Genomic DNA, 9,162 nt, shown 5'->3' with positions numbered 1-9,162 from the left:
TTCTAGATATCACTAAAAAGAGAATTCTATATACTACCCCTATGGTTCACCAATATTCACCCTGTATAGTAACACATAACAATAGGTGTGTCATCCAAGGGCATGTTAACTATATATAAAATATAGACCCTTTATACAAACCTGTAGAAAACCCTTTACACAAGCCTGTATGTAATCTCTATATAAGCATATAGAACCAAAATGCCATAAAAGAAAATGACAAGATATTTTGATAGAATGAACATTGGGTTTGTTACCATTTTGAAATACTGCACTTTGTCAAATGGCTGTCTGATATTTCTTTATAATTATCCTCACTCTCCATATGAGATCTTTGTTTCTATTACCTCTATAATTCTCACTCATGGAAAACATTTCTGCCTCCTATTACTGACGTTTAGTCATTCTTCCCTTTATCAAATCCATTAAGTTGGGGGCCTTTTTTTTATATGACTTCCTTGCTCATCTTCCTCACCCCCAATAGCTGCATTTTTTCCCAAAATTCATTAAGAATGTTTTCAAACTGAAAAGCTTTTAGATGAATACTTATTTATGCATTATCCAGATCCTACATTTAACATTTTACTAAACTTGCTTTGTCCCAGCTTTCCATCAAACCATCCCTCTATCCACCCACCGATCAATCTCATTTTATTTGATGCATTTAAAAAATTGTTATCGAAATATAGTTGACATACAATGAGATGTTAATTTGAGATGTGCAACATAGTGATTTGACAATTCCATACGTGGAATTAGAGGTTCTTCTCAATACTTGGAGCTTCTTAGGGCTGCCCTCTGTAGTGATAACTCAATGTAGCTTAGGTCTTACTGAAACAGCAAAATCCTCAGTGCAGAGAATTCCTCTATGACAAATTACAAAAATTATGTTTAAGGAGACATGTAAAATATCTTGGCCAAAATCTAATAGGACAGGGTATTATGCAACGTATTAGAATGCAAGCATTGGGAGGAGATGGTCCAAGTTCCCATGCTGGCCCTGCCAGTTACTGCCTGCCTGAACCCATGCAAATTACTAACCATTCTAGGTCTGTTTCATCATCAGGAGTGAGGAATATAATAATATCTGCCCCATAGGATGGATTTGACAACGAAATGACATGATGCATTTAAAACACTTTACACCCATGGGGTGCCTGGGTGGCTCAGTCGGTTGAGCATCTGCCTTCGGCTCAGGTCATGATCTCACAGCTATGTGAGTTCGAGCCCTGCATCGGGCTCTGTGCTGATGGCTCGGAGCCTGGAGCCTGCTTCAGATTCTGTGTGTCTCTCTCTCTCTGCCCCTAACCCACCCCCATTTGGTCTCTGTCTCTCTCAAAATAAACAAACAAACAAACAAACATTAAAACACTTTACACCATGCTTGACACAAAGTAAGTTCTCAATAAACATCAGCTGTTATTGTTGCTAATTTTTAAATTAATATATGCAAAACCAGATAACTCTAATGCAATTCTGTCTAAGGATGTCCCTCTTGCATATGAAGATTTAATGACCTCCAAGAAAGTGATTTTACCCCAGCCTGTCCACAGATAAACCTTTACTAGGTGTAATTCCCCCACATGAGTGATAGCAGTATGTGTGATAAGATGTGACAGACAACACAGATGTTCTTTTTTGAGCAATTAAAGGCATGAGCACCATATAAGTGGATTCCCTACAGATAAGCTGACACAAAATAAGAAAAATAATCCACATCCTCCTTTTTTTCCAGAGTAAAATGTCAATGTCTTTTAGATTTCTCAGACATCAGCAGAACATTTGTGTTGTTTAGAGTTACTGCAGTTACTACTACTGTCAGCAGAAGCAGGATGATGCTGTGCTTGCTTTGCTCTTAGTACAAACCTTAAGCACTCATAAAGAGGGCATCTTAAAAACATGTGCATATGCACAAAATAACATTTTGTAGCCTTATTCACTTAAAAATTATGTTTCCTGGCTTCCCTGTGCTGTTCCTAACTAGTTGACTTAAATAATTTGTTTTCAGGAATAATAATGTTATTTTGGAGGGAGGAAGGATAGAAGGAAAGGGAAAGAAAGAAAAGGTTATATATTCTTTACACGTGTTTTGTAGGATGTCTCAGTGTGTGAGTGTGTGTGTGTGTGTGTGTGTGTGTGTGTGTTTGTAAAATGAGGGACCTTTGCCTGCACCTTGATAAACTGTCGAATACTTCTTTGAACACTCTTCTCTTCCCTCCTCTTACTCCCCCTTCTCCATTTCACATTGCTCATTGAAGCGTGTTTATGTCAAATGAATGGATGTGGATGAAAACTTTATTTGAGCAGAACAAATAGCACTATGATGAAAAGATACCTAATTTGCCTTGCATGGTGGGGAAGTATGGTCTCAAAAACAGCACTGTTTGTATTTCATTTTAGATTCTAAATGTACAATATACACACTACAGAATTTTTTAAAATCTAATTTTGTACATACACAATATGAACATCTTTGTCCATTTAATATGCTTGCTTGATAAATTTGTTTCCTCTAGTCTTCTGTATGCCTTAATACTTTGCAATATCACCATAATTAGCAACACCTGGAGTTCTTTCCCCCCCACTTTGGATAATGTGAGGGTATTGGTATTTGTTTATTTTCATCAAGCTCACTTAAACCACTTGACCATAATTATGGCACAGAGACATGAAAATCCCACCATCTGGCAGAATTGGGCATGTTTTTGTTGAATTTGTCCTGTTTTTCTTTTAATTAATTAATTAATTAATTTTAATGCATCAAATCCCCCAACCCCATTCAGTCTTTGCTTTAAAGGTCAATGCTGTTGTTTCAAGGGCTAAAGGAGAGGAGATGTGTCAGTGGCTGACTCTCTCTGTTGGCAGGGCTGTTTGAAAAAGCTGCTGCAGCTGACTGAATCTATTTTATGCTTGTCCAGGACCATTAATCCTTTGGAACTAGGAATGGTCAATTAACTCATCTAAAAAAAATAGTTAATCTCATTTGAATTTTTCATGGGAACAATGATTTTGTTCTTAAGCAGCAATGTGTATGTACTAAGGGGAGGGACACGTGCAAGAAAATGTCTCCTGAATATTGCAAAGCTCTTTCTTTGTAATATGTCAAACTAACTTCTGTGTAATTATTTGCTATAGTAAAAGTAAGTGATAATGGGTGTGTGTGTGTGTGTGTGTGTGTGTGTGTGTGTGTATACACTGCTACTTATGTAACATTTGGTAATTTTCAGTGAACCTGGAAATGCATGTCATCTTTGCCTTTGATTCCTAAAGTAAGAACACGATGCAGGTTGACAAGGAGACATTACTCAGATACCAGTGACTCACTAGTAAGATTCAGATGTAACAATATTTGCTGACCACATACATGGAACGGAAATGCAAAGGTCACTTTGCTGGTGGTCCCTCTCACACCACCCTCTACATCTTCATGATCTTCAGCTTAATTGTTTATTTATGTTAGTACCAAAGATTTATTTTATCTTATATGAAATCATGGATCCTCTCTTGAAGGGTTGATACCTCAGGGTTTTCTTTCTTTCTCCTAGTACCTTCCTGTATGAACTTTCCACAATGATAATATCTTCTCTAGAGAATGAAATGAATTACAGATAACATCTGATTTTGTCAACCACGTATCTTTTCAGTTAAGTTCCAAGACTTTTTCAGATACTATTTTCATAACTATAAGTTGCTTTTTGAGGGCATCATAATTTCTCACACTATATTTCAATGAGTACAGAAAGATAAGTCTTAAAATCACATACTTCTATGATGAAAAGGCAATTACAAAGAAGAAATAAATACATTTATGTGGGGAGTTTTACTGTAAACTGGAAAAAATTAGTCCTACAATGATCAAAATGTTATTTTTATTCTTAAGAAGCAATGTTCCTTTTTGTTTGTTTGTTTGTTTTACCTAAATGTACATCTTTGCAGGAATTCTGGTTAAAGATGGCACGCTACACCTATGTTTTTATTTTTCCCTCTTCCTAACTATGAAATGGTAGTTAAGGATGCATAGATGTAAATAATCATAAGCAATCCTGAAAACAAAAATATCTCTCATTAGCACAGAGAAGTTGATTCTTTAGAACAATCTTTAATTGGATGGGATTATATTGACTGAGAAACCAAAGCAGGAGGAGTTGAAGCCTAGAATATGATCAGCCAAAGCAGGAGCTGTTCACCCTAGGGGGCTTGAAAGAGGCTCAAGCCCAGAACCGCAGCTACAGAAAAAAAATAAAATATTTGCCCATAATGAAGATAATTAGTGACTGTCTATAGAATAGCTTGATCAAGTGGCATCTCCTCTCCTCCTAAGGGCACCTGCAGAGGAGGAGGTGTCTGGCTTTTGTACCGGATAATAAACCTGTAACACTGCTTTCTGTAGAAACTACATTGTTTGTCTGGGGGAAAACTGCTGTTAGTCGTTTTGCCTAAGAGACAAGCAAAAACGATCAAAGTAACTTAAAGTAAACTTAACATAGGTGGAGGCAATGAAGGATAAAAGGTAAGACGTTGCTGCTGACTGTTCTGTTCCTGATACAGTCCTTCTTGTTTCATATTTGATAGAGCCCCCAGCTCATCTGACTACTCTTGGCATTCCATGCCTCCTAAAAACATTGTCAGTACATTCCTGAATTCTTTTGTGTAAATTACGTTAGTTCATTTCAGGGGCACCTGGGTGGCTCAGTCAGTTAAGCATCCAAATTCAGCTCAGGTCATGATCTCACAGCTCATGAGTTTGAGCCCTGCATAAGGCTCTGTGCTGACACCTGGAGCCTGTTTCGGATTCTGTGTCTCCCTCTCTCTCTGCCCCTCCCCCGCTCACACTTGCATGCATGCGCTCACTCTCTCTCTCTCAAAAATAAACATTTTAAAAAAATAAATAAGTAAACAAATTAGTTCATTTCATTCTTATAACAGCCCTGTGGGGTGGGTACCATTATTATCATCATCTAAGATGTAAGGAAACAGGGACACAAGAAAGTTACGGAATTTCCTAAGTTCACACAGCTAGAAAGTATTAGAGCTGAGATGTGAGCAGAGTATGGTTCAGGAGTCCCATGCATTATTGCAGGTCACCCTGGTGCAATGCCTGCCATCCGATGTGCCACACGAACTCTCTAGGCAGCTTTCCCACATAGAGGAAAGGACTTGAGAGAAACAGAGGAACAAACCTACAGGGAAAATCCATGTGGTCTCTATTTAGCTGAGTCCCTTGTTCATACCTATGAATTTGTCTAACCAAGAATCATCAAACATCATCAAACATTTGAGGAGATGCAACAGCTAGCGAGAGAAAAGATGAATAAATGGAACAACTGATGGGGCACCTGGGTGGCTCAGTTGGCTAAGTGACCAGCTGTAGCTCAGGTCATGGTCTTGCAGTTGGTGGGTTCAAGCCCCGCATCAGTCTCTGTGCTGACGGCTCACAGCCTGGAACCAGCCTCAGATTCTGTGTCTCCCTCTCTCTCTGCTCCTCCCCCGCTTGTGCTGTCTCTCTCAAAAAAATAAATACACATTAAAAATTAAACAAAAAACAAAAAACAACGGAACAACTGATAACAAAAAAATAAAAACAAAACAAAGAACCAGAGACATTTTAAGGAACAAAAGAGAACTTTAAAAATTATACTGATTACACTTAGGGAAATAATAGAGAATGTGCTATCAATAAAAGGTAAATACTGCAATGGAAGAAAAATAATTACATAAAACTAAAGTTTTTTGGAAATTTCAAACATGATTCCTAATATTTATAAAAGTCCATAGAGTGGCTGAATAATACAACAGATTTTGTTTAAATCAAATTATTCATCTTAAATGACAGAACGATGAACTTTCTCAGAATATGGAAAAAATGATTGAAATTAAGGAATACAAAAGATCAAGGCAAGCATTCCTACATCTATTAAATAGAAATTCTGGAATAAAAGAACACAGAAATTTTAAGAGAAAAATGATGAAATTACAAAATAATAAATTCCAATAATCTTAAGCCATTTTTTATATTAAGGATTTGCTAACCATCAAATAGAATGGGATAAAAATATTTAAACATAGAAATATTTTGGCAAAATTTCTGAATGTGAAAGGAAATTATGTAAGCTTTCAGAATGGAAAAAAATAAACAATTGCTTCCAAAGGAATAAGAACTCATATTGGTATCACATTTGGCTATCACCCATGACAAGGTTGATGATAATGGGGCATTGCCTTCAAAATTCAGAGTTAAATGATCTTTTTTTTAAGTGTCCCTATTTTAAGAGAGAGAGAGCATGCATGCAGGAGTGGGGGAGCAGCAGAGAGAGAGGGAGAGAGAGAACTCAAAGCAGAGTCCGTGCCATCAGTGCAGAGCCTGATGTGGGGCTCAATCCCACAAATTGTGAGATCATGACCTGAGCCAAAACCAAGAATCAGGCACTTAACCAACTGAACCACCCAGGAGCCTCCAGAGTTAAATGATCTTCAACTCGTAATTCCAAATCCATACAGTTGTCAGTTAAAATAATAATAATAATAAAATTTAAACAGACTCAGGTATTTTATATCTCATAGGTACTTATTTCAAAAAATTTTCTTGAATATATATTTGAACAAAATGGTAAATGCATCCATGATATAAAAAGATATTTAATACAAGGTCAGTAGGAACTAAAGTAGAAGACTAAATATTTAAAACCGGAGATGACAATGTGCAGGCAGGCCTAGAAAGCAATAGATCCAAACTAGACCAAAAAGTGAATTCGTAAAGTTTGTCTACAAGAAGAGAGGGTTTTTTTTTTTTTTAATTTTCCACAATTCATTTAATGGCAATTGATAATCATTAAATTAGCAGTGGTTATCTGAAAAAAATGTATTGCATTAACTGTGCTGTCATTTCTCAAGAATGATCAGATACCTAGAGTCACAGATATTTCCCACATAAGATGCATCATAAAAATAGACTTGGTTTATCACCAGCATTAAAAAATCAGACTAGGGAAAGAAGTAGGTCTGGGGACACATTCATGGTCTTTTTTTTTTTTTAATGTTTATTTATTTTTGAGAGAGAGACAGAGCGTGAGTGGGGGAGGGGCAGAGAGAGAGGGAGACATAGAATCTGAAACAGGCTCCAGGCTCTGTCAGCACAAAGCCCAATGTGGGGCACATGTGAGACTCATGGACCGTGAAATCATGACTTGAGCTGAAGTCGGATGCACAACTGACTGAGCCACCCAAGCGCCCCCACATTCATGGTCTTAATATAGTGAATATTTAGCCTGCCCTGATTATTGCAAAATCAGAACAGCAAAAATATTTGCAGGAATAAAGTAGGTTTACTCAATAGATTAGGTGATTAGAAAAATAAAGATCTTCATTTGTCTCCTTTATCAACAAGAAACAAAGAGAACCCTGGAAACATTAAAATTCAAAAAAAAAACCTAAAAAATAATAAAATTTTGTATCTAATATGAAATAAGCTGAAAGGTGGCATAATTTTGAGCAAATACTTAAGTATAAGAGAAGAGAATTCTCTTTAGCTAGGCATGTAGTAAACTCTTACCTGAATGCCAAGATTTCATGAAATGGAATTGAATTTCTTTTGTGAAATCACAGTATTGTTTATTTAGAGATATATTTTACCTTTTCATAATATTGTTTTCATTAGTTACTTATCTTTAGAATGGATAGTAGGCTAAATATTCAAGACAGTTAACGTTAGTTACAGAACATGAATGTTGTAAATCATGGAAGCTTGAAAATGGCTACTTTGTGTCATAACTGATAAAAGTCAGACACAGGAGAAGCAGAAGGGAGAACCTATGTGTTAGTTGACTTCCTCTTCTTACATAGCAAGGAATTAGTAGACACTGTTTGAAAATTATGGGCTAAAAGGAGAGCTGTATATGGTTTTACAGTTAAGAAAATAACTCCAAGAAGGGCAAAAAATTGTAAAAGCAATAGGCCCCTGGGTGGCTCAGTCGGTTAAGTGTTCTACTTCAGCTTAGGTCATGATCTCATGGTTTGTGAGTTCTGACCCCGCATAGGGCTCTGTGCTGACAGCTCAGAGCCTGGAGCCTGCTTCGGATTCTAGGTATCCCTAGGTTTCTGCCCCTCCCCCACTCACACTCTGTCTCTCTCTTTCTCTCACTCAAAAACAAATAAACTTTAAAAAATTATACAAAAATGAGGCATGGAAAAGAGAGGAAAATAGAGGTCGTAGGTAATGTAACTGTGCTAAATTTCAGCTACAATGGAAAGATGCCTAGTGATAGCACACAACTGACAAAATAATAGCGACACAAAAAGATAAAAGGTGTAATAATGTTTAAGTTTGTGGTTGTAAACATAACATTAATTTTTAAAAACTTATATCAGAAGTAGGGTAGTGTGCCCTGCTAGAAAGTGGGGTGGAGGGAAGAACAGAAAGCATTTTAATCTTACTTATACCCCTTTCTACTATTTGAAGTTGTAAATCAGGAACACATATTATTACTATAACAGCAAAATTAAAAGAGAAAAAATTATAAAATGTATGTGTACATATACACACATCTGTCTATGCATGTATGTACACATGTTCATAGATACATATATATGAATGTATGTGCATATGTATATACACATTCATACTTTCAGATTTTTCTCCTTTGAGAGTGTTTGTAAAACTCCTATAGGTACCTATTGTCAGACATCTAATGCTGTCTTTAATTAAGATATGTATGCTTTCTGCTTATGCAATCCTGCATCATCAGTGCCCGTACTTCTCCCTAAGGGTGAAGCAAATTCTAGGGATAATAAATATATATGGTACAATAATTTATAATCTCTATTAGAGACACAAAGTTAATCTCATTACTCCAAGGATGGATCATATATTCAGTTTCAAGAACTTTATTATTTTCTCATTGATCATTAGGGCTTAAAATACACAATTTCTCATGGAAAAAGCTGAACTGTCACCCATCCAGAGGATTTCTTGCGCACTGGTTGCTGTTCTAAAGAGTATTTAAATCACTCTGTAGAACACATTTTGAGGGTAATTACTTTAAGATGCTAAAATCCCACAGCACAGAAATTTGGCCAGATCATGATACAAACTTACAAAAACTGTGCGGCTTAGAGGAGGCCAAACTATTTGATCAGAATATTCCCTTGCCTCATCCAAACTATTCC

The 9,162-nt window shown here is 36.4% G+C and overlaps 2 pseudogenes; both read right to left on the bottom strand.

Annotated features, from left to right (window-relative positions):
• Nucleotides 1-6,954: 6,954 nt before the first annotated feature.
• Nucleotides 6,955-7,063, bottom strand: LOC132662636 (small nucleolar RNA SNORA72; annotated as a pseudogene).
• A 148-nt stretch (nucleotides 7,064-7,211) lies between these two features.
• On the bottom strand, nucleotides 7,212-7,309 carry LOC132662635 (small nucleolar RNA SNORA72; annotated as a pseudogene).
• Between the last annotated feature and the right edge of the window lie 1,853 nt (nucleotides 7,310-9,162).

This window comes from Panthera onca, chromosome D1, assembly GCF_046562875.1.
Source record: "Panthera onca isolate mPanOnc1 chromosome D1, mPanOnc1 haplotype 2, whole genome shotgun sequence".
Classification (NCBI taxonomy): Eukaryota; Metazoa; Chordata; class Mammalia; order Carnivora; family Felidae; genus Panthera; species Panthera onca.
The sequence above is the reverse complement of the archived record's forward strand: the minus strand, read 5'-3'. Positions and strand labels throughout refer to the sequence as shown.